The sequence below is a fragment of the Astyanax mexicanus genome, chromosome 1 (assembly GCF_023375975.1).
Source record: "Astyanax mexicanus isolate ESR-SI-001 chromosome 1, AstMex3_surface, whole genome shotgun sequence".
Lineage (NCBI taxonomy): Eukaryota > Metazoa > Chordata > Actinopteri > Characiformes > Acestrorhamphidae > Astyanax > Astyanax mexicanus.
In genome coordinates this window covers 109,953,579-109,980,606 of record NC_064408.1, presented here as the reverse complement: position 1 = coordinate 109,980,606, position 27,028 = coordinate 109,953,579, and the positions used below count along the sequence as shown (strand labels likewise).

At 38.0% G+C, this 27,028-nt stretch overlaps 1 protein-coding gene across 1 annotated transcript in view; it reads right to left on the bottom strand.

The window, feature by feature from the left end:
• galnt1 (UDP-N-acetyl-alpha-D-galactosamine:polypeptide N-acetylgalactosaminyltransferase 1) overlaps window positions 1-17,419 on the bottom strand; it is a 218,950-nt gene extending 201,531 nt beyond the window's left edge. The window contains exon 1 of the mRNA XM_049464310.1: window positions 16,654-17,419. The gene's annotated coding sequence lies outside the window, so the exon portion shown is untranslated. The remainder of the gene's footprint in view (window positions 1-16,653) is intronic.
• Between the last annotated feature and the right edge of the window lie 9,609 nt (window positions 17,420-27,028).

Here is a 27,028-nt window from a genome sequence, read left to right as displayed (position 1 = left end):
TTAAAAGAAAAATGTAGCTTCAGAAGAAAGACCTCCAAGGCTATGCTCATATTACCAGGCTGAAATGACTCAAATCTTATTTTTGTCTTAATGTGACGAAGATGTTGAGTTTCAGAAATATATTTGGATAAGGTCAACACATATAAAAGATGTATTAATCTGCTCACTCAAACAAGCCACGAGCACTCTCTCCAAAACACATTCAACAACCAAAACTTCTCTCCATACAGTACATTGCTGGGCATGTGATCCATGTCTGTGGGAAAGATAATCACGGAGGATGCCAACATGTTAAATCAAGAAAAGACAACCACAAAACCAAACATTAGCTTGAAGAAGGTGGAATTTTGGAGGAATGCATTTTTTCTTAAATGTATTCCTAATTCTGATCCATTTTCTCCCCAATTTACACAGCCAATTACCCAACCCACTCATTAGGACTCACCCCGTCACTAGATAGGAAAGCACAGCGACTCGGTTCTGATACATCAGCTCACAGATGCCTTGTGCTGATCGACATCACCCTAGGATTGATGAGGGGAAATGATGAGCACCATCTACCCAGCCAGAGAGAGCAAGACCAATTGTGCTCTCTCAGGGCTCTGGCAGCTGATGACAAGCTATATTTTAACAGGATTTAAACCGGCAATCTCCTGATCATAGTGGCAGCGTCTTAGAATGCTGGAGCCCTCACAATATCTGAATTATATTGGTATCGGCCAATAATTGCTTTTCTTAGGATGATGAGCATCTGCGATTATGGCCAATATTTTAAACTTTTAAAATATTTGATACTTGCTTGTATTTATTGTATTCTGGAAAAGGCTGAATCATCTACTGTAATTTTCCAAAACTGAAGACTACTTTAAATTTCATATACTTAATATGTAATATGGGACTCTGCAGTTTCAACAGTGAAGATGAGAATGTATGGGCAGGAACACAAGGCTCTGCGGGCCAATCACAGCAGCTACTGTCTGTGTTGACCAATGCATAGTTACATAGAGCCTTTGTTTAAAGTGTTCTCTCTAATCGTCTTTAATTGTTTCTCTCTTCAGAAAGTAGTAGTTTTCTTCACAGCAACCACTGATTTATTAAATATATATCCATTCTCTTCCTTCACAGTCAACCTCATCACACTGTGGGTAAAGTCTGACTTGTCACAGTCACCGCAGGGATACTGAGGGTTGAGTTGAGGTGATGGATCTTTCCTCGTGCTGCTGCTGGAGTTGAGGGTAGAGGTGCTAGCCTGTTAGCCTGTGGTATTGTGTTACACTGGCTGTTAGTGGGCTGGCTGCTTCCTAGCTCAGCTCCTTTAGACAGGCCTGGCTCTGTTCCCTCTTGGCTAAGGATGACCCATTTCCACTGAACACTATCTGTAACGAGAGAAAGCCAGGAGCGTTGTCGAACTCTCCATCCATCTCTCTCTCTCTTTCTAACACACACACACACATGCGGTGCGGCGATACGAGCAGCAGGATATAAAGCAGGCAACACTCACACTCATACATAAAAACTGCAGGGATGTCCAACTGTCAGCATGAGTTCTTCACAGTATACTTTTATTCCAAACAACAGCGCTGCAACTTCCATTACTGAACCTCACCACTGCAGCTCCGGTTTCACTGCGCTCTGTTCAATATACGTCCATTTTCATTACAGCAAATAAACACATATGAAAGACTGCTAATACATTAACACAACAAGCACAGCGTCATGTGACCCCGAGCATTTCTAAAGCTCTGCATGTTGCAACCCATTATTATGATTGCGCATTACAAAGCATATCATTAGGCGATTTATATAAATTCATATAATTTTCTCGACCATATTTTCCCAGCACTGAAATATAGACACCATTCCATCTCCAGACTGTTAGCTCAGGTTGTGTAATACAGGCTTGTATCCAGATATACCATTGGATGTAACGTTTCATTTTGTCTCTATAGGAATGAATGTAGCAAGCACTAAACAACATCACAGCAACTACCTGGGCTGCCATAACAACCACCTGGCAACACCACAAAGTACTGTAGCAACCATATGGGATACCAACTTCCCATTGTTCTGGCTTACTTCAGGACATGTATTTTTCCTCATTTATTTATTTTTAACCAACATCCAGCTCTTGGTTTGTTTAATTTTACCTCATTATGTAAACTTCAGTGCCCAAGTTCAACACAGAAGTAAGGGACCTCTGGAAGAAACCTGAAAAGAAACCACTAAGCATTTTCTGAACTACAAGCTTAAAAATAAAAGGTGCCTTCTTAGGTTATTTGAGTGTTACAACAGCAGAACCATTTTTGTAAATGTGATATGATACTCATTTCTAGTGTAAAAAAAAAAAAAAAACGTTCTTTTCACAATTGAACCCTCACTCAATAGAATCCTTTTAATTTAACGTGAGGCTCACAAGATATTTTTTCCCTAAAATAAGAACTTTATAATGTATTTACAAGCCAAAACACACATCCAGAACCACAAATTATCCTGTCAACCTCCATACAGGCCTGTCCGCCTAAATGATTCTTTCAGGAGAAGATGGCATGCTCATCAGTCATGTTGTTTAATTCAGTGTCCAGATCACATTACACTGATGTGAGAAGGGAGCAGAGAAGAACAGTGGGGTATTTTTAACATCTGTAACATCCCGGCCATAATATAAGCCCACATGGACAAAAGTATTTGGATGACTGCACATTTATTGTTTCTTTGGTATTAAAATAATTTATTCTGCTTTTGTTGGAGTAAATGTCTCTAAGGCTTTCTAGGATTTTGTAGCATTGCTGTGCGGATCTGACTGCATTTAGAAACTACAAGATTATTATTAAGGTCAGGATCGCCAGCTCCTCATCCCATCACCCAACTCATCCCATCGCCAGCTCCTCCCATCCCCCAAACTCATCCCATCCCCCAAACTCATCCCATCCCCCAAACTCATCCCATTCGCCAAACTCATCCCATTCGCCAAACTCATCCCATTCGCCAAACTCATCCCATTCGCCAAACTCATCCTATTCGCCAAACTCATTCCATCCCCCAAACTCATTCCATCCCCCAAACTCATTCCATCCTCCAAACTCATTCCATCCCCCACCCCTAACTCCTCCCATCGCCAACTCCTCCCATCGCCAACTCCTCCCATCGCCAACTCCTCCCATTGCCAACTCCTCCCATCGCCAACTCATCCCATCGCCAACTCATCCCATCGCCAACTCATCCCATCGCCAGCTCCTCATCCCATCCCCCAACTCATCCCATCCTCCAACTCATCCCATCCCCCAACTCATTCCATCCCCAACCTCATCCCATCTCCAAACTCATTCTATCGTCAGCAATTCAGAAAATAATAAAAGTAATATAAAAAATGTGCTGAATGGCTGGTACAGTACACACTGAAAGTAAGTGATATGCATATGTATTTTATACTGCATTCTCAGACTGTTCTCCTGGAGTGGATGTTTCAATCCATCATGGTCTCTTTGTATTTTCAAATGAATCCCTATCACACACACCTCCTATTTAGATCAACGTCTCGAGTGACAGTGATCAGACAATTAGCATGCAGCATTTAGCTCCTCTGCACTTGAAGGCTTAATTATTCTTCATCTAATATGACTGAACCTCTCCTGAGAGGCTGAAGCGAGGGATAAAAAAGGTGAGAATTGAAGGAGAACAGAGAAGAGGGTGTCTGTGCTGATGAGTTAGACAGGGCACGGCTGTGTGGAAAATGTTGATGAAAGCCAGTCGGAAAGGGCGGATTATCATCAAACTCACAAAGGAATCGCATCTTCCGCCGCACAGAACAATCCTCAATCCTCTCGCAGGTTAAGCAGGCATGTTAATGTCACCGCATTCGCCGGAGGGCAGGTCGACCCCCAGGAGAGACGCAGTCTCAACCTCTCCAGATGAAAGGCCAAGATAGTAACATTTAAAAAAAGAAAAGGGGGAAAATTATGCCTCAGCTGCTGATAGGGCGCCTAATGATGGAGAGCGTGCATCGCTGTCCAACATGCTAGAGATCAAATCTAGACTAATGAGCTTTAATTTAATTACAGAGCAGCATGGCAGAGAGCAGAGACAGGGGAAGGAGATGTCTGTCAACATGTCCATTACTGAAATTAAAAAGAAAAGTCCTGCTTCAGGAGAAAGACCACCAAGATCTTCAGCACTGAATGAACCAATGAATTCACCAGCTGCTTCACTAGATTCACTATATTTACTACATTCACTAGAACTTCCTCAGTGAGCAAGCAGGACTCAAATCACTGCTAATCCAATCTTTACTTCCATTCCATTTGCAGTCAAACACACACACACACACACACAGTCACTTATCTTATCGCCCTTATTATTTGCTTCTTAACGTCAAAACACATGTACTCCATTGTCAGCTTAAAGCTTAATCGGCACATTATTACCTATTATTACTGTAATTATTTATCTCTGGACAGCACTGTGAAAGACCGCGAGGAAAAGTCGGGTCAAGGAAGTTTTGAGGAAAACAGCCATGTTTGTTTTCTGGCAGTGTGGACACAATTACAGCAATACAACATCAGTTAAATGGCTCACAACGACCTGCTAAACATACACTAACCAGAAAGCAGTGGTTATTAGAAAACTTTAGATCTATGTAAAAAATTACAAATTTCATCATTTTCACATGCATTTCCTCTTAATGCCAATACCAGTTGAAACACATAAACTACTGATTAACTGCTATTAGATACTAGTCTGAGAATCTTTCACATGCATACACACACTATATATGTCCACATGTTTATGATGGATCCAACTCCTGCTGAATACAAGCTTCAGTTACTTAAAAGTTTCACCATATGCTGACGCAGCATGTCTAACCCCGTTTTTGGGCTGCAACTAATGACTATTTTAGTAGTCAAATAATCTGCTGATTATTTGTTTGATTAGTTGATTAATCGTGATTATTTTCTGTCATGCCCTCCTTTTGTACTTCCTACTGGTGAGGAGAGAAACATATATAGAAGTATATTATAGGAAACATTTACACAGGCTGGATGTTATTTTCAGAAGATTCTAGAATACTTGTGTGTGTTTTTACTTTTTTTAGAGAGATACCTCCCTGAGGTGACTGCCTAAGAAAATACTTTTTTTTATTTTTTTTTTTATTAAAGTCTGTTTGTTTGTTTGGGTTTTGTGTCATATCAGCAACATGTTGGCTATTTTATGGCATCAACAATGTTCATATCTTGAGCATCACAGACTTAAATCAGTGTCTTCATATGAAGGACTTCCAGAAAATTAAGTATTCTAGCTGGTGGAATCGTTTCAATCAGTTCTTTCACGTTTGTAACCCTATAAAAGTCCTTTCTAATGGTATAAAGTGCAGGGCAGTCTACTAAGATGTGTTTAATAGTTTGAGGAGTATAACAGAACTGGCAGGCTGGAGTCCGTTCCCCAACCAGGAGGTGGCGGTGGATAAGAGCAGTATGTCCAATTACGCACCTAGTCATGACTGTCTGATCTTGTCTATAAAGGAAGTCCATATTTCATTTAATATTAATGATTGGGGATATTTCATACAGTTTATTTTGTGGATTGCTCGACAATTAATCTTGCCATTTTCTTCTACAGTGAACTTTGACTAGATAGTAGGCATCCGTAATTGGGACATAGTTCCAAGTGAGCTCCTTGTTTCTTGCTTCCCTTGCTAAAATGTCTGCTTTTTCATTGCCCCCAATGCCAATATGTCCAGAAACCCAGCAATAGAGAATGTAAAATCCCCGGCTGTAGAGGTCTCTGTCTGAGGCTAGTAGTTCTTGGATAACTGGGTGGTCCATGTTCAAAGATTCCAGAGATTTGATGCAGGACTTTGAGTCCGTACTATTAAAGTCTGTAGTTACTATAACGTATAGCTTAACTGTAATGTAGCAGACAGAGTACAATTTCTCTCAAACAATTTTAACAGTTTAATTAATATTAGTAATATTAATGAAGGAGGGAGGCCTGTTTAAACTCCCCTCAGCAGCTCTGCAGTAATTTAACTCTCCGCGGGTAATATAGAAAGCAGAGTTTATACTGTACAGAACTAGTAAAGACAGACTGTAGAGTTTTGTGTGGAGTTAAAGGTGTGTGTTTGTGTTTTATGAACACAGCGCTGCTATTATTACACTGTCTGTGCATCTTTCTCTCCCGCTTTCTCTCTCTTGCTCCTTCTCTCTCTCACGCACTGCAAGTCCCTCCCACACTGAAACGTCATTGGTCTAATAAGCATGAAGAGGAGCCAATCAGGATGCTCAGGATTTGTCACTCTCTCACTATGTGTGTCTTCCTCTCTCTTTCTTTTTTCCTCTGGCATGTGCTCTCTCTCTTTCTATTTCTTTGTCTTGCTCCATCACACATTATCGGCGCATCAACAGTGAAATTCCGTAGCAACATTTTTTTATAGTAGATGTTGTTGATTACGCCAACTAATCATTGCAGCCCTAGCCCTGTTCAAAAGAACTAGCAACAGAATAGGAGTAACAAAACAGTAACTTTAGTCATTCAAATTAACGGACAAATCTTAAGGAGTTTAGAGTGCCTATGTTTCAATATAAATATAGATATTGGATGCCACGTATGGATACGATATGATAATATAGAAACAATATGATTGTTCCACCAGAGTAACGCAAGAGTCACTGTTAAACGCATCAAATGACAGCAAGAGGACAACACAATAGAACAAGCACTTACAGGAAATGCAAATGAGCTGGAGAACAAAAAATGGGGGGAGTATATGGCAGTCACTCAAAATTCTCTATTGATTTTATGCCGAGCTGTCTCCTGTAATTCAGTGCAGCATTTAGAGCTCACTAGTATAAGAATGTAGTGCAGTGCTTAGCTTGCATTAGCATCTTTAGCCTTAAAATCCTTAAAAACCTTAAATCAAACATTCGTTTCAGATGCATTTTAAGCGTAAACCAGGTTCATATTGGGACAATTCACACCACGCTTGTGCTCTTACAACATCCGGGCCTCAGTCTGACCCAACCAAGACTAGCTGGAGCACAAGCTAACATGCAATCATAACCCTGGACTGAGTAACTTCCTCCTGTAGCAGCAGGGAAGTAAGACGGAATTTAATCACACAAGTTCCTATAAAAGCAACTGTGATCAGAAAGAGATGCCAGCATGCTTCTTACTTTGATCAACTGACTTATCCTCTTCAAAAGTTCTCACAGAAAGCGGCACACGTCCAAAAGTAAACCAGGCCAGTAAAACTATTGAAAAGGCAAAGCGTGTTTTTGGCCAGTTTTCAAATGACAGTGAGAAAAGACTGTACAATATATTTCACAACGTTCACACATGCAACAGTCACATCACTGGAGGTGGAATGCAGAAGTTATTCTTTAGCAAGTATGTATGCATTTACTGCTTGGTATAAAAAAGCTAATTTACAATGTCTGTGTGTTTTTCAGTGATGTATCTATCAAAAGGAGATTAATGGCACTAGCGTCATTTATTTTACCCCAGTCTTGCATATACAGAAGGCAGGCCTGTCATAATAACTACTTTTGTTTGGATAATATATTGTTGCAAAAATAACTGCAATAAACAAATTATCATTATATTAGTGGCATTTTATGCCACTAATATGATAATACATTATCAATACAATGCAAGTACTCCATTTAAATCAAGTACATTTTAATTATTAGCAATATTTAGACACTGCGGTTGGAATATATGTATATTTGAGTGGTGTGAATCGTTTAAAAAAAATGTAGCCTAACCCTGTGATTAATTAAGCAACAATAAACAAGAGGGAGTGCTATAACATGCAATATTGTCACTGCTGTGCCCATATTAGATGTTATAGTACAAATCTTAATATTAATGCGACCATTACACAGATCCATTATCGCTGTTTACTGAAAGTTTTTTTTTAAGTCAAAGATGATGAGAAAATAGAATCTGTTTGGTTATAAAAACTCTGCGAGTTAAAATAGTTCAACACAGGTCCATTGCTGATCTGTTTGTAGCTGCACTGTTTGGCTTGTTACCGCTGCATCGTTGCTAGGTTACCTGTATGAATTGGAGTGATACATGGAGAGATTTGGTAACAGTGCATTACCGGCTGATAATGTCACTTATAGAAAGCCTCTCAGCCAATCACATTGCAGGGTCAGAACTAACTGTGGTATAATAACGATTAAATCACACCTATTCTCCTTCTTAAGTATAAGCTTTTAATAAATGGTATTTAAATGTAAATAAAAGAATTCATGTTAGATTGTCAAAATTGAATTATATTTATATTAGTGTCATTATTGCATTAATTACAACAATATCAATGATGAATCATGATTAAAATCATGAGCAAAAGTGTCTAATAGTAGTAATTCTTTATATTTTTGGGAGTGAGAAAAATAACTGTGTATGAATGGAGCGTGTGTGCACGCGTATGAATGTGTGTATGTGTATGTGAACAAGTTCACTGGTGTTAAAATTTTAATGTTAATTGACAGCACTAGTAAATTTAGAAAAAAATTAAATACATACAAACAAAAAAAACTCAATACAGAATTTACCATACTGCTCATTTCATGTTAATGGGCTCTCCGTACTAAGACAAATAGAATGGAAAATACTGCATTCAGTAAAAATGATTTAAGTCATGCAAGTATATTATATGTTAAGTCATTCAGACCTACAAAAAGGAATAACTAATGTCATAAAATATTGGATCACTGGTTTCTGCTAAAATGTGTTTAATTAATATGGCAATAGACTTCCCAGGTCAACAAAAAAACACTGCAACGTCAGTTTATTTCTTAATATGAAGCCGCCCTTGAACTGAGAACTTTCCAGAACTAACCAGTAACTGAATCTCCGCTCTGGTGCTCGCAATTTGTATATAACACTTTGTTCTGCAGATAACAGACACAAATGACACATTCTGGGTTCATTCTATCTTATCCTCACCATCAGCACCTTTCCAGAGTCACGCCTCGACCCCAGTTTCAATATCAAAGTGCTGCAGAATGTGCCAGTTGGCAAGACTTAATCAAATGTATTAGAGAACGCCACTCGGATGGCAGAGCTTTCACCTCTGGTAATGGCCGTAGAGCAGGGGTAGAAATCTTTCTGCACACTCAGATTTGATTCTTTAGATCTCAGATAGCAGCATGACTCAATTGGATTTCATTTGATACCATGTTTTTTTTTTTTTTTTTAAACCACGTCAATTGGAAATCGGAAACCATTTGCCTTCAATAACGTGGCGAATGAAACAGATACACATGGGGGAATAATTATTGGCGGGACGTGATTTTATCCATCAAGATTTGGTTGGATTGTGAAAAGAGGTTGAAAAGAGGCTGGGGATTCTTCTATTCTGCACTACCAGGACATCCATACTGAAGGTAGGTGGGGGGAATTAAAATCCTGGCAGTATATCCTGAAGACATATTTACAACTGTCCAAATATTTTTTGTGGAAACTCCTTCAAATGAAGCCATTCAGCTACTTTAAACCATAGTTACCCATTGCCCCCTTTGCTGACATAGACGTGCAACTTTGCACAACATTCAGCTTGTCTACTTCTTGTAGCGAAGTATTGCCAACAGAATACAACTCTCTTTATCGGATCAACATGAACCATGCTTAATACCAGGTGGAGCAGTGTAGGAAATGCTGAAGCATAAGTCTCTGGAATGAAGGTGCTCCACCCTGTGCTTTTAGGATGAATTTGTGAAGTAGGGAACAAGGTGATTTGGTAATTATTCAACATCCTTGCCTCGCTAATGCTCTTGTCGCTAAATGCAATCAAATCTTCACAGCAATGCTTCAAAATATAGTGGATAGCCTTCTCTGGACAGTAGACAGTACCTCCAATAAAGGCAGGATACCCTTAATTTTGAAAATAACTTGACAACAAATAAGCAGGTGTGCCATTACTTTTACTTTTCTCCACACAGTGTATTTTAGCCAGTAGGTACAGCAATGCAGCTGCTGTTTTTATTCCACTACAGGTTGAGGTGAGCAAGAAGAGGAGGAGGAGGGAGGAACACATGCTGTGATATCATTGATTAATAATAATAATCCCCGTCTGCAGTGCACAGTATCGTGTTCAATCATCAAAAAGCATTTAATGGTGGCTGTAAAGACTGCAGGGAAACATTTAATCATTTAAGGTGGTACAGAATGTTTGATTGAGCATTTCTAGTCGTTTTCTTCGAAGTATACACAATAATTTCGTGGCTTTGTTGAGGCAAAAAAGCAGTTAAGTCCAGAGTCATTATAATAAGACTTATTTACAACAATGTTACTTTCTGTTTCAGAATGAAACACACTGGTTTTCCTTTCCACTCATGAGTTTGACTTTTTCAAATCTCACCAGATTAAGAACTAAGTTAATGTTTTCCTGCCTTCCTGTTTTACGGATGCTCTAATGAGATGGGTGTATGCAAACTTTTGCAGTATAAATATAACTAGCCAAGACTAACTGTTTTGTCACAGTTTTGAAGTTTTTATAGTTACAGTTTTTACAGTTCTGTTTTAGTTCTGCTGGGTTTCTATTGAAGTTAATTTCACTACTGTTTACAACTGAACAAACAATAGCAGTATTATACATTTAGAATAACACATTTGACTAAAGCGATATTTAAACCTGTAGATGCAAATGCACATCCATACATGTATATATGTGTAGTTTAACTGAGTCGTTTCTCTACAAGAGGAACGAAGTTGCACGCATAGCTTTGGTGCACACGATTTGAAAAGAAGTGAAATACACCCACAACAAATGAGTGTATGTTTAAAGCCACAAAATTAATTTCCAAAAGAACCCTACACATTAACATACAATTTTACTCTTCATTAAATATGTGTTTAGTTGGAATTTCAGAAAGTCTGCACTCTGCAGTTAACATACTGTAGTTCATGGATCTTTCTGAGAATGGCATCAATGTGTTACAAATCACTAAAGAGTCAGATGAGAACTGCTAAAAGAATACATTATTTTTTTAATTTAAATAAATTCTTAAAATGACTAAAAATTCTTATGACTTAATTTCGCAGTTTTTTTGTGTTCTCTGCATCAAGAAAATCATAAAGCCTTACTTTCATGTACTCTCAATAGTAAACTATAAAGAAATACAGCTTTCTATTCAGGGGCCCCTTTAAATTTTTTTTGCTAAAAAAAATAACATATAAAAAAAAAAAACATGATTTAGGAAGCTTAGACTAAATAGGTATTTTTTCATTAGATTTTTCTTTTAGACAAAAAAAATGAGCGCAGACTCCACTAAGTACTACTACACTCGATTCTACCCTTCCACTGCCACCTTCACATCCACTCCCGCAGTGCACGCTAATGGCTCTCGTGGACTCTATGGCTCTTGAAAGCACTCTCCTGCCTATCCTGTTAGACGTATGACTTGTAATTCAGTTTCCACCCTCTCGATGCTACAGCGTGTCCGGGAAAGTGAGTCGGCCGGATGGAAACAATGGCATTCCTGTGCTCCGCGATGCCAGGTGCCGGCCGGAACACGATCTCCTCCATCTGCAGTGTGTGTGTCTGTCCCGGCACACATTCGGCCAAACCCGGGGAGCAGCGAGGCAGAGCGGGAGAATGGCAGCATTGTTCAGCGGTCACTTCATGGGACACTCACAACCACAGACATACTCACTGTGTAAATGACCTCTCACACACATGCACAAATTGCACAGTGCAAATCCCAGACCTCACACATATTCCATCTGAATTCAGCTGTTTAGGAGGCGAAAGCTTTGTGTGGTATGAGATTGTGACAGAATTTGATTATATTGATTTAATTTCTTAAAGTTCATGAACTTTTTAAAACTTTAGATTTTGTCTTAGCAATGCCACTATTGCACTATTTCTATAAAGTGCAAGAGGAGTGTAGAGCTCTTACATTGGTAATAAACATTTATATTTGCTACACTGCCCAGGTAATTTACAGCAGTATTCCTCTGTTTCATCCGTATTCACAAGATTTTAGACAACATGGACAAATACGGCTAAAGTAAATGCATAGTATGGAAGAAAGGCTTTGGCTGAATCTGAACATAAATGCCTCTTAACCCATAAGAGCACAGACCCAGTTCTGAATATTGATATAAAAAAAACACTTTAAAAAAAAGTACCTAGTATCTCCAGCACCAACCCAGCACACCTACATTCAATAAATAAGGTCAGATGATCATTCACACACTAACCTGTGCTGCTCTCAGGATGTTCAGTATACGTCATTTACAGGTTTTATAACTTTAAGTAAAGGACATTAAAGGAGTACTGTATGAAACTATACACATCTTCTAAAAGGGTCTGCGACACATATGTACAACAGCATGGGCTCTTTTTTGAGCATTATTCTGTAATTGAGACGTAAATAAAGTACAAATAAATAGAATGGGACAAAGAGGAAATGATTTTCTGCTTACTGCCAACATTACACTAAAACTGAATAGGGCCTCTACGTAGACTGGGTAAACTGTGGTCAGGAAGCGATGCACATGGTCAGCAGTAAAACAAACAGGCTGTGACATTCAACCGATGATTGATTGGTATTAACATGCTTAAAGTGTGCCAAGACAACATTACCCCACACCATTTACCAACAACAACCACTTCCAACACTTGCTGCATGAGGGGAGTACAAGTTTGTTATAGTTTTTTTTTTAAGTGTTAGTGACAAATAAGACGTCTGCTCACCTACTCACATTGTGTGTCAGGATTTAGAAACATATTTTTTAATTATTTAATTTAATATCCTTCTGTTAGGTTGGTTTTAAGAGGCATTAAACTCTTCAAATGTTTAGTTCCTGTTGCAATCACTGTGAACAATGCTGACTCACGCCAAACACTCCACACCAAACCACTCTAAATGACTGAATGTTCCCATATTGACAATTATGCAGAGAATGTGAAAAATATTTCCCCTTAAAATAGTAATAGTATTCAGACTATAACGTCAATATTTATGCTGGAAAACAGCATGAGAATTTTATTTTGGCGAAAGAAACGAGCGCATACTTTGGTAAATATTATTATTATAATTGATTATGATCACTTATAGCATTCCAAAATAACACCGCTGAATCGGTACAGGATCCAGAACTCTGTCACTCAGTGGTTTCACTGTGTACATGCTCGCATACTGAGGTCACCAGCACACACACGCGCACAAACACTGCTAATGTTGAGGATGTACATCTGCCGGGCTGCTGCTGAAACTCCTGCTGAGCAGGGGAAACAGCAGGCCGTGTTTTGAAGGCCCCTGTTTTGTGGAATATGATTCACTTCCTTTAGATGCAGCCAAGGCCTGCGCTTCAGAGAAGCCAATTCAGTCAAACACTTCAACATCACGCTCCATTCAGACACAGCTTCACAGCTATGAAGCTCTTCCTGAGCTATGTGGCAGATAATCAACATGCTTTGCTGGAAACAGCTTCAAAGCGGTGTCATATGGTGACACTTTTAAGCTGAAGGTAATTTTCTCCATCAGGGTCCTGCCTTGGCCACTGCACCTGGCCAAGTGATTACCCCAAAATAACCACCACACACTCGCACAACAGCCTGGAAGCTTCCTCCTGAAGCTCAGCCTCCACTCCACTGCACTGCAATGGTGGCACCGGGGAACAAGCCTACCAAAGGATCAGTGGATAAATAATGGATGGCCTATTCTTCTCTCTCCTCTGAGAAAACATGACAGACCCCGTTTCTCAGTTCTCTCAGACTCTGCTGCCCTTACAGCTCCTATCCTGGCTAGCTGGCTGGCCGGCTGGCAGGCTCCAGGGGCCAATCAGCTGCGGGCTCCGCTCTCTCATCTCCTAATGGGCTTTCGAGTGATTACTGAGACATAAGAGCATCGTCCGACTCCACGATCAATCATCAATCGTGCCATCGGATCTTCAAAGCCGCCCAATCCACGCAGATCCAAATGTAATCAAGCCCAGAGATGCTGGCAGTGCCCACCGAGGCTGCACTCGGAAGCTGTCATACACTGTAAGCCTGACTGACAACTTATTGAGCGGCGCAGGCCGTGTTGTACATCCTGGCAGGCTTTGGTGTTCAGCGGTGGAGCGGGCCGGCTGCCTGCTTTCTCCTGTCATGTCACCAGTCGGTATCAAGCTCTTAAGTCTATTAGCAGAGGAACCGTAACACTGGGAAACTCCTTAACCAGCACCACATGGCTAATACTGATACCATGAGCTGACCTTTAGTAAATGGACAAAAGTGTTGGGACACAAGCTTATTAAAAAAAAAAACAGGATAATGATAATAACAGTTCAGAATGCTATTGATTGAGAAACTGTATGGCTGTCCAATGAATAACAGGCTTCTGCTAGATTTTGAAGCACTGCTGTAAACATTTCTTTAACTTGTATCAAAGCTTCATTTGACTGGGATATTTTTAAGGTGCCAAGAGCATTTGCTTTTATATACAGCGCACCAGCGAGCAGAAATTTACTGTTTATAAAAAACTAAAAACTGTTGATTTCTAAACTCTTCCACACAGACTCCCAATGGTTTTAGTTGATTTAATTATAATCAATATTTATTTTATTAATGGTCATTCAATTACTTATTATTTTATTATCTTACATTTTCGTACTAGTATAATAATTCACTCTCCATATTATTATTATTATTATTATTATTAATTATTATTATTATTATTATTATTATTATTATGATTAACCAATTTTTTCTTGTTTTTGTGGGTTACAGTTTATTTATTTGCTTTTTAATATTTCATTTTCATTTTTCTCTCCTGACAGTTCTATTTAGCAGTCCTTAGTTTATAACTTTATAGTTTTATTTATATGTATCATTTTTATGATTAAACATTTCATCTCATTATATATCCTTGTTATATTTTTTAATCATAACTTTACACCATTGTAAATGAGGGTTACGCTCAATGTATTCAGTTCATGTAAGTCTAAATAAAGGCAGAGAGCTTTTGTGATGTCAGGATGTTGGATGATCACCAATCCACACAATTATCCCAAAACCACAACTCATCCCAAAAGTATGTGATGGCGCTCCACATTCCAAAAAACGCACTGCTCCACAGCACCATGCAGCTGATAAGGGGGCTTTCCAGAGAGTCAGTCCCAAGTCTACAGGGACTAGAAAAGCTTTGTGTGCATTTGCACATCTGTGCTAGCAATAGATAAACCTTAAAGCTGTTACTTTAATAACGTATTATTGAGAAGTGATGTCCAGTGTCCACACAAATGTAAGCCTATGCTGCCTGTTTAGAAGTGAAAGTGAATTAAATAAACCATTTAAAGACATGCTGTAGACTAACTGATCAAGCTAGATGCTATTTTATAATTAAAATCATGGGCTGCAATGTGTTTTCTTTGTTTTTATGATTATGTTTTACATTGTAAATTTAATATTGAACATGTTAAAGTTATACAGGAAGAAACATAATAATTTAGTAAAAACATTTAAACAATCCAGAATAGGTTTTACACTTTTAATTATTCAAAGTAGCCAAACTTAGCAGATCTGCACACTCTTTATTTGTTATTTGGTAGGTCAAAACTGCACAAAACTAACCAATCAAGTGTTTTACAGCATATGCAGTATCACTCATGCACATACGCTAACTATGGACTGCTGTTTCAAAACACAGATCATGAGATAGTGAGCTTATTCCTGAATTAAGTTTGTGTTTTTCAAGATTAAGTTTTAAGTTTTATCTTGAATTATCTGAGCAAAGGGAATAAATTAAAGTAGATAAATAATGCATTGAATAGAAAGGTTGTCCACCGTTATTTGGACAGAGCAGCTATAGAATAGTGGACAGGGATTAAGTCGTAGACTATAGCTCTTTTTTTGTTTAGTGGAATTTCTTAATGTAAAATGCACCCTTAAGGACATGCTGCATGATTGGATGTGTAGTTCAAAACTGCACAAAAACAGCAATAATGATGAAAAAATAGAAAAAAGAAAAGTATGTAAAAAATATGTTATAACACTGAGAAACAACTGTAGACTAACTAAATGATCAAGCTATACAAGGAATATAGGAATATCAGGAATATAGTATAAGAGTATAACAGCATAATCATAATGTGGCAAAATAAATAATATAGCATAAAATAATATAAAGCAGCAAATAATATTGCAGAATATTTAATGTATGCATATAAACTGCAAACTAAAACAATTATACAATAAATACACTTAAAGCTTCACAGTAAATAATAGACTACTTTTAAGACAGAACAGCCCTATTATCACGATATGGATTTTTAATATCACGATATTTCTACGTCACGATATATTATATACTATAATATTGCCCACCCCTAGTCCAATACTAGACTTTATCCTTGTCTGGAAAACTGACCCTTCAGGACTTGCTAAATGATTCGATGTGTAGTTGAAAACTGCACAAAACCAAAGCAATACAAATATAATATAAAAAAGGAAAGCATACGAAAAACAGATGGTATGATTCTAAAAGAGTAATCAGTAATCAACAGTGGAGTCACAAGTTAGTTACTTAACCTAGCCAGTTCTCCAGCCTCCACTAAACTAAGTTACAAGTTTCCTTAAAACGAAAACCTCCACTAAAACAGACATGCCTCCAAACCTAGCGTTAGCTAAGCTAAAAAACACACAGGATAGTGGATACATACCTTTATGGAGCTGTCGTGTCAGTTTACGCGTCCTTTTTCCTTTTTCAGAAAGCCCACAAAAGCTCAGAAACGTCGAAAAAGTCGCATTCCGCTTTCCCCCGACCTTCTCCAGCTCCTCCTCCCCCTCGGAGAGCAGACCTACAGCGGACGAGCTGAAAATGTCTCTTCAGTCCAGCCAGGAAAAGCAGCAGCAGCCCACAGTCCTCCGCCGCCGAGGAGCTCTCTGAATAATGCCCGTCCCAGATGACCGTTACACACTCTAACAGTCACCTCTCTCCTCCGCTACCCCTCTCTTTAGCTACTAGCACTCTGGAGCTCTGTCTAAACCTCTAAACATCCAGATATCCACGCTTTCTCACTCTCTAGATAAGCGTGTGAGACAGAGAGGCGGTGGTAGTAGAAGGAGGAGGAGGGGGGGGGGAAGCCTGCTAGCTCAAGCCGAGTCCCAGCAACGACAGAGCGGATCCCATACAGCCTAGAGACGGCGGTGGTGGTGGTTGTTAAGACAGACCCAGCAGCACCGGCGCGGCGTTAGCTAGCTCCCTATCTACCCGTTAAATTCCCTCCAAGGTAAGCACTTCCCAGCCGCAGTTCACTCACTCTACTCCCCACCTTCTAAAAGAAACGCCCGCCTCCAAAATCCGCTCCTACTGGCGGTAATAATCGCGAACTGTAGCAGCCGGAGACACAGAGCTAGCGGTCCGCGCTGCTGGTGCTCTGCTCGGGCTGGAGCGCTGAGTGAGCGCCGCTACTCGGCGGCGGAGGAGGAGGGGGAGTGGCCTGGGGAAAACCACGCCCATCTCCTCCTCAACCCGGAAGAAAACAGAATGATACCACTATGGATCAACATCACAATATATATGTTTAACTATAAAAATCTGTATAATTTCCAAGTTCAGCCTCGTTCAGCCCTAACACTCCTAAACTAAACAGCGCAGAATGCTGGAAATATCGGCCCATTCCGAGTCCTCAATCACTCAAACAGAGAGAGAGAGCGAGAGGTGGGGCTCTATTTGATTCCTGCGCCCCGGTGACTTTTAACGCAAGCTTCGATTCAGTTCACTGAACCGATTCTTTCTAACGGTTGTCTCTCAGTAGTGAATCGTCTGATGCTATGTTCAGTTTATTTTAATGTAAAATAATTCATTAAATGTAGTTTTTTTTACATTGTGTAACAGTAATTATTTTATCAGGCTTTTTATTATATATATATATGTAAAAAAACCATATTTTTTTGTATGAACCCAAGGATTAAACAGTAAAATATACAACTAAATATATAGTAAATAAATACTTAATCAAGCTCTTTACTCATGTTTAGTTCATTTCTTATTCAGTGTTCAGTTTATTCTAATTCATTTAAATGTAATTTGTAATTATTGTATTGGGCTTTTTATTTAATTTTCTAAATAAAATCTTTTATCTCCAAACTAGAATAGAGTAAAAAAGTAAATGTATATAAAGTCTGATATAAAAGTCTGACTCAACTTGACTTATATTAGAAAAGAAAATAAACAGACAATGTTTTATGGATTCTTAGTCCTTAGGTTTCTATAGTTTTAATAAAAATGAATCAGGTAAATATTTATTTTTAATTAATAAAAATGTGCTCAGCATATTTAAATAAAGTTAATCAATTAAAATATATAAAAAAAAACATTCCAGAGAAGTTGAACTTGAAGTTGAAAAAAAATAATATTGCAATTTGTATTTTTCTTGTAAATATAATGATTTCATTATACTTTAGGTTTATTTGAAACTACATATAAACCAACAGTATGCATCAGTCTTAAAATAAAACCTTGCATCTTCAAAGTAAAAAAAAATAATTCTTCACAATTCTGACTCAACTTTCCTGATTCAGATTATAAAAAAGCTTTTCTAAACCCACAGACACTGTAATGATAAAAAAGACCTTGAACTTTAGACAGTTTGCAGTAAAGAATTTTTTTTTCAAGGATGCTGCCAGTCATTGACAAGTCTTCTGCTTGAGACTGCAAGACATCCAAAGCCTCATCCAGATTAGAGAATGTAAATCTGAATGACTATGAAAACTAAGACCCCAATTTCAAATCATATACATACTTATAAATACATAATGTATAAAACAAAATACTCCCAATACATAGCCTTATCATACATGTGCAAAACTACAACTTGCAATGTTTTGCAAACTGTTTTGACGACACAAATCATAATCAAACAATAATCCCACACAAACTGGGAATTTAAATGGGTGTCAGTTTAATACGGCTGCACAATACTGTATATTATTTTACTTAACCAAAAAGATAGACATATCTGCCCGAATCATTTATTTTAGTCCAGTCTTGGATATACAGAGATCATTATTAATATGTATTAATATTTGGATCATTCACTTCTGTTCAGACCTGGTGATCATTTCTGTATTATTTTTTATATCAGAATACATATCACAGAAACAAAATATTGCAATATCAGCCTTTTCTGACAAACTCTGCAGACCTACACATACATAAAAAAATATAAAAAACACAATATTGTAAGGAGGAACCACCTCAATTTGATTGAATTTGTTTGTATTCATAGGGAGTCCGCTGTTTGTTTGTGCTCTACACACTCCATCTCTCTCTGTTACTTACAAATCAGAAGTTTGCTGGGTTGGAATAATTGAATCACTGAATCAGATGGTCTATTTATGGTAACCAAAGTGTACAGAAGAATCTGTTCCGTATTAGTGACTCACATTAGTTCCTACTTCCTGTTTCAGATATAACTTTGTTCTGTTTTGGTGGAACAGCATGTGGACGGCTTTGCTGTTGCTCACACCTCTCAATTCTGAACGCTATCATCTTAATTCAGACAAAAATAGATTAAAAAAACAGTATTTAACACACTTTATCTCTCATACTAATAACTGTAACTATAAGTGCTATTAACTTGCATTCGGGTCTACAGGGATCTCATTACCTGGAGTTTTTGAGACTTTACTTCTTGAAACTGTTTACCTCTAGTGTAATGTATGTACACACAGAAATGTTTCATTATTATTTTATGCCATTTACTTAAAATTAAATCATATCGGAAATATCTAGATGGATAAAACTGACTTTAACCATACTGGTGTTCTTCGACTGATCAAATAATCAGATAACAAATAAAAAGGTAAACCATTACACTCATAAGTATTTGTGTATAGATCCTCATGAAGAAAGCGTTCCTATGACCTTTAAATACAACTGCAATACAATTACTGTCTGATCTTGTAAAACGAATCTGATAGCACAGTTTTATTGGCCAGGAAAGATAAGAGTTAGTCTTGGCAGAAGCTCTCAGAAGAACAGGCACAGTAACCAATTAAATAAATGATATTAGACAGAGTAGACTATGATGTCAGGATTGCCATAGACAGGAGCCATATTTCTTTAGTCTTGTTTAATCAGGGATGGGCCAGAAACATTTCATCTCATTAGGGATGAGTTTCATTAAAGGAATGGCCTAGTTGATCATTAAGCTAAATTGCATGGTTGTAAGATAAGCTATAAAAGCTGTACAATAAGTCTGCTGGGAGCCGTGTACGGTACAAGCTATCTGCCATCCTCACAGGAACTTACAGTTACAAATTCATGCAAATTCAATCAGCCTCTTTAAATATTTTAGGAAACCCCATATTTTTAATTTTACAAGCTTTACAAGTTTTCTCTCTTGATTTTTTTTTTTTTTTTTTTTTTGCAATGGAATTGAATCCCACCTTGACACAGTGATGGCAGTGTTGTCATGCTTCACCAATCATTAGCACAATATTTATTTAAAATGTTCAACTAGCAAAATATTTTGCTGGTGGTTGTGAGGCATAGTAACACTCCTTGCATTCTCTGTGGCAAGGTGGGGTTCAATTGTTTGGCACAATGATGGTTCTTCCCAAAAATATCTGGAACAGTGATTCATCTCACTACAGTACATGTTTCCACTGTGTGATGGTCAGTCCCAGATGCCTCAGAGCCCAGAGTGGACAGAGCTTTTGGACACAGTGAACATAAGGCTTCTGTCGTGCACAGTTAAATTATAAGTGGTATTACTGAATATAGTAACTCTGTATTGTAGAGCTTGTTCATGAGGTTCTATCAGCTATTGTTGAATGATTTTTCTTGATGCAGTGTCGTCTTAATCAGAGGTAACAGGCGTTTAGCTTAGGCTTGTGCCCTTGCACGTTGTACTTTGAAATTTCTACTGATTCATTGAATGGTTTAGTGATATTAAAGACTGTAGAGCATAGGTCGGCAATAGGCGGCCCGCGGGCCAGATGCGGCCCGCAAGCAAGAAACATCTGGCTCGGGAGGTTGAACTATAATGAAAAAAAAAAAAATCGGACAGTCCGTCTCAAAAATGCTCTTTATTTAGAAACTTAATTTTCCAAAACAGAAAAATTTATTAAAGATTTTTTGACACAGGCTGTTAGATAACTGCTAGCTTCTTTATTCTGTTATTTTTTTTTTTATTCGTTTGTTTTTTTTTATTTAACAAACAGGTATATCATTAGTAGCGCCCCCAATGGTCAGTCCACAGATTTCACCCACATCAGCCCACTTGTGCTTGTGCTTGTGCTTGTGGCCCGCCATGTAATGGCTTGGAATAAATCTGGCCCGCGGCCAAACTTAATTGCCGACCCCTGCTGTAGAGGGAGAAATATGCAAATTCCTTACCATCTTTACTTGAAGAACTATTTGTTGCAGGCCTGAAATGCAGAACTGGATGTATATTAATACATTAAATGAAGCTGACCAGACAAAACCTGAAATATCTTGCGCTTTTACTGTATACAATCAAATAAAGTCAAGGTAAATTGAAGGCACACCATCTTTTTATTTGCATTTTTGTGGTGGTATTTTTTCATTAGTCTCTTAAAGTTTAGCATATCTCTTTTGCACCATCATTCCTTGTAGGAATGTGCGTTTGTGCATTTACAGTTAGTGTTAAATTAACACAGTGTTACACAGTGTTAACACATTTTAACATCACTCATCAATGCTGGCAGTAGTGTCGCTACCTTAGCTGGCTAATTGTCAGTCTGGAGCTGACAGTGCCTCTTTCTATATAATTTACCTTTCATTAAAATATTCCTTAAAGATTATAAACTCCAATTTTCGAGTTGAGTGGTTTTCAGTTGATAGGATAAAGCTGAGGTTGGCTTCTAATTTGAACGTCTCGTTTCACCTTAACTGATCCAGCACAAATACTGAAGCACCTCTATAGCCAGCAAAATGTAGCTGCTATAATAATTATAGTGGGACAGAAATGACTTATAACAAGCTGTAGATAGGGAAAGTATTTTTAGGGGGGCTTTGAGTGGCTCTGCAGATCAAGATATTAATGCTGTTGCCTGAGGAATAATTGTGAGAAATGCTAATCACTAATGCTACATTCACATTACCAGGTTGAAGTGATTCAAATCTGATTTTTTGCTTAATGTGGCTCAAATCTGATTTTCTTCATGGCTGTGTGAACATGCCAAATCTGATTTTTTCAAATCAGATTTGAGTCACCTTGGCTACGTTCACATTACAAGCCACATTGCTCAAACCTGTTTTTTGCTCATAATGTGCGCGTGTGAGGTGTTTCATGGACAGATTCGTTTACATTACACACAGATACAGGTCACTTACATTTGTGAATGTGAACCATCAAGATAGCCAAATCTGATCTGAGCAAAAAATTGGATTTGAGCAATGGCTTGTAATGTAAACGTAGCCTTTATACTAAAATGCTAAAGTTTTCTGGCACAGGTTTCTGTTAGCTTATGTATCAGAGCTAGTCAAACTGTAACAGAGCTGGATCAGGCCCTTTCCTCCAAGCGTGTTGGTTCCCTAGTGGTGCTGAATTGGAGGGAGTTAGAAGAGAAGTAGTCTGACTAGTAGTAGAAGGGGTCTGACTTTAAATGTATCGGAGGATATTCTGGAAAGTACTGAGTGTGCGTGTGTGTGTGTGTGTGTGTGTGTGGAATACAACTGCCTAAACTGATCTTAATTCAGCCCCTCAGAATCCAAGCAGCACTGCACGAGAACTGCAGAACTGTGTAGAGTAGACTGTAGCCGGGTCTGTATGCCCAGTAGACCTGGTTGGTAATCTTTAAAGAATGTTCACAGATCTTGCTGTGTTTTTAATGTTCCCTGTGGAGGGCAGAGCTGCCAGGTCCAGTAAAAATCTCCAACCCAAAGTTTGTTTAAAAGCCACCCACCAGAAGCTGAAACTTTGGTGTTATCTATGATTATTTTTAACTGCAAACCTGGCAACACATAACCCATAACAGTATAACCCGTGAAAAGTAAAACAGTGTGATTTCGTATATGGATGGAATGAACATGGGTTTAATGAACTACATGAGTTATATCGCATAAGAGCCCATGGTGACACAAATACAGGCCTGAAACTATAACTATTTTCGTTTGGACAATATACTGTCCCAAAAATAAATCATAACCAATAAATCATATTATTGTAATTTAAAGACATTTTAAGATTTCATGCCACTGAAATAATGATAATATAGAAGCATAATAATGCTTTCACACATTAGTTTTAAAGAGGGTGTATTTAGAGTATTAAATAAGGTATTATTAAGAATGCTTGAAAACATTAGAATTGCAATATAAATATTTTATTTAGAATTTACCTGATTCAGTTTATTTAATTTATTATTTATGGGTTAATTCAAAAGAGCTAGTTCAATAAAGTGAATAGATTGTGTTTCTTGTTATTTTGTTTTATTCTTCTTAACAGTTTGTGTCTATGTTAGAGGGAGTATATCTCATCTCAGTCACTGTGTCCCTGTATAATTTTCTTTCTAAAATGAATAGTTATTTTTTTCCCAAAATATTGCCACAAATATTGAGAAGCGCTGCTGCGAAATCAGCCAGCAATCACAAAACCAGCTGCAGTGACTGATAATCTTAGGCTTAGACTGATTGTTTTGATTGTCACCCGTGAATTCCACAGAGAAAAGGCATCTGTTACTGAAGAGAAAGCTCTTGCAGTGCTATAGCCCAATTTAGTCATTAATCTGCATTATTTAACTGATTGTTGTTTGTGTTTAGTTGATTATACATTATTACGCTTTCATCAGAGCACATCAGTAGGCCTCATTCTAATCCTACACTGTTATATCAGTGTAATGAGGTTAGCTTCGTGTGTTGACACTCCACTGTGTGAAATTACAGATTGATTTCTTCATTTACGTGCACACTGAAAAGAGTGCTTGAGAAAACAAACAAATGTCTTTTGTATAAACTAGAGTTAAATTTCTCTGTCTATTAAAAAATAAAAAGATAAAGGCCCTGTCCCACTGCGATTGCGTCTAAATATCCACTAAAGTACGTCCAAATTTCAGTGGACGCAGTTTAGTGGATATTTAGACGCAATCTGGATGTAGTTTAGTGGATATTTGGACGGCACCGTCCAAGTGGACGTAGTTTAGACGTTGCCGTCCACTTTAGACGCAAAAGTGGTTTTGGTACCTCCCAAAATTTTCGGAATAGACGGCGACTAATATGGACGTAATTTAGTGGATATTTAGACGCAGTACGGACGTATTTTAGTGGATATTTGGACGGCACGTACAGGTGGACGTCGACGTCCATAAAAATATTTTTCTGGCGTCCATCGCTTTACCATCAGCCGGTCATACAGTCCAAACTCCACCCGGCGTACAATCCAAGGCCTGACCCATACAGTCCTCTCCTGCTGCCGCCTCCTCCTCCTCCCAGTCTGGTCCAGCACATGGAGGAGTATGTTCTGCTGCTGCACCATCACTGCAAGGAATCTGTGGTCCATGGTTGTGTAGAAGAGAATAGATGTGCTCTCTCTTGTAGCTCAAGAAGAAATGATGATTCACTAGAAAAAACAACCATATATAGTTGGAAGTCGACGTCCAAAAAGTGGGCGTCGACTTCCAAAAAGTGGAAGTCGACGTACAAATTTGGAAGTCGGCGTCCAACTTAAATTTAGACGGAATATGGATGTAATTTGGACTAATTTGGTCTATATTTTGGACGCAGCGCGTTCACTCAGTAGACGCAGTGTTTTCTGATAAATTTGGACGTACTTTAGTGGATATTTAGACGCAATAGCAGTGGGACAGGGCCTTTATATGTTAGTGTAGAGCATGGATCCGAGTGGTCCAGCGGGCTAAGCGCTGCCACTGTGATCAGGAGATTACAGATTCGAATCCTGCTCATGTAGGTTGTCACCGGCTAATGGAGCCCTGAGAGAGCAAAAATGGTCTTGCTCTCTTTGGGTGAGTAGATGGCGCTCTCTCCCCACATCACTCCAAAGAGTGAATGTGGGGTGAACAATGTACATGAGTAGTGCTACCGCTATAATTATAGAACTGGTAAATCAGAAGTTGGGGTGGAATTTATTGAAAAGTGGGGTACAGTTTGCTTTAGGTATAAAGCATATCTTAAACTGCTTTCCCAACTCCAAGTATTGTTAAGAGCACAATGTAAAGCATAATACATTATACAAAGTTTATCAGTTTTCCATAAAACAAAATCTAATTTTCTATAATTGAAAAATAAAAACAGGGAAGTTTTTCAGTCTTTCAGTATTTGTCTCTGTGTGTTTTTCCTGTGTGGAAAGAGGAAGTAATTGTGCTAACATTGCTCCACCTATATAAAGTCATCATGACGGCTGAGCTCATGTCGTGGCAGTAAAGAGAGTGTTCTCCACCATCATGCTGCATGGATACTTTACAGCCCTAATTTAAATACTAATAGAAAATGGAATCTGAACACCTAGTGGATGAGGGAGTTGGTAGCTGAAAGCACTCACTGAAAAGAATAAGGAAGAAACAGCCACTCAGTAGGCAAACCTTTTTATCCATAGGATTTTATCATTAAGATGGATACACTATCCAGTATCTTTCATTACCACATTATTGTCAAAAGAAACATCAGTTTTGACAAATATTATTATGACTTATGACTTGTGAGACAGTTGAAATGAACAAAGAAAAATTGCCCAACTACACTTTTTATTAGTCTTGGTAAATATAAATTGTAGAGATATTTAACTCACACTCACACCCACACCCACACTGCCACTATCTTACTTAGGTATAATTTAGGCCCCCAGTCACAACACCCTAACCACAGCGGAAGCCAGTGTGTCTTCTTACAGAAAAACAAAATATGGCTACCCAACACTAAAATATAATTATGGTGTAGGACAGAAAATGTATGAATTTAAGACTAAGAAAACTATTCAGTTTCAATGAAGTTCTACCAGAAAGCTCTAATACTACATCTTTTTCTTCAACAAAAATCAAAATTTAACTTTCTTTAAACACCCCTATTTACACACCTACTCTGCTGCTTTTAGACACTGACTTTCCTCTTTTTCCCCCTTCCAGATCGTCAGGGGTCTGGCTCTGCCCCTTGCCCCTCATATACACCAGGGTCTGTCAGACCTGAACTGGTGATGTCCTAACATACACATATTGTTTGTTACCAAATTGTTTAATTCAGTCAAAGTCCTAGGTTTTAGTCTCTGGACTAGGCCTGTCACAATAGCTACATTATTGATTTATTGTACAACATATGGACATGTTTTTAATAAATATTGCTAACCTTAAATGGTACCATTTAATGGTTTATTTAGTGAGGAAAGCTTGTCGGAAAGAATTTTTTTTATATTTCAGTTTTAATGTCTTAAAAATTAATACTTAAAAATACTGCATTATTACTGCATTATTATGTTTTTGTATTATATAATATCAGTGGCATGGAATTTGATCTTATAAAATCACAAAAATATTATTTTTCACAATTATTTCTGGGACAATATATCATAATATAATCCTACTCTAGAATATTCTATAGAATTGGACTTCTGAATTGGTTCTGCTCTGAGCTAGAAGGGCCAGACCCCCATTGATAAATGGAGCTAGGACTGAGGGCTATGACTGGGTTAAAGGGAGGGGACATCTGGAAACATCTGTTATTTCTTAACTCCATTTATAAAACTATGACAAAGCAGCGTGACCTACAAAACAATGATAAACACTGTGTTGTTGTTTTAAACCTTCGGCCTGGAGTAGCCTATACATCAACTGCTAATAGCTAAAATATGCAATCTAGGGCAGTGAAAATGTGATGCTAGCAATAGCACAGCAGGGTACAAGCCTGCACACCACCAAACATTTTTTTAGTTTCTGTCTTTCATTCAATCTTATATCAATCATGACTTCATGACTTATTGAGATTGTACAGTACTGATAAAAAAAAGAGATTTGTACTAAAGTACTAGAGTACTAAAGTAAATAGTAAATAGTGTGTTTTTAGTGGGAAAATGCCTGTGGAAAATTTAAAAAATCTTAACTCAAGGCCAGTCATCCAGG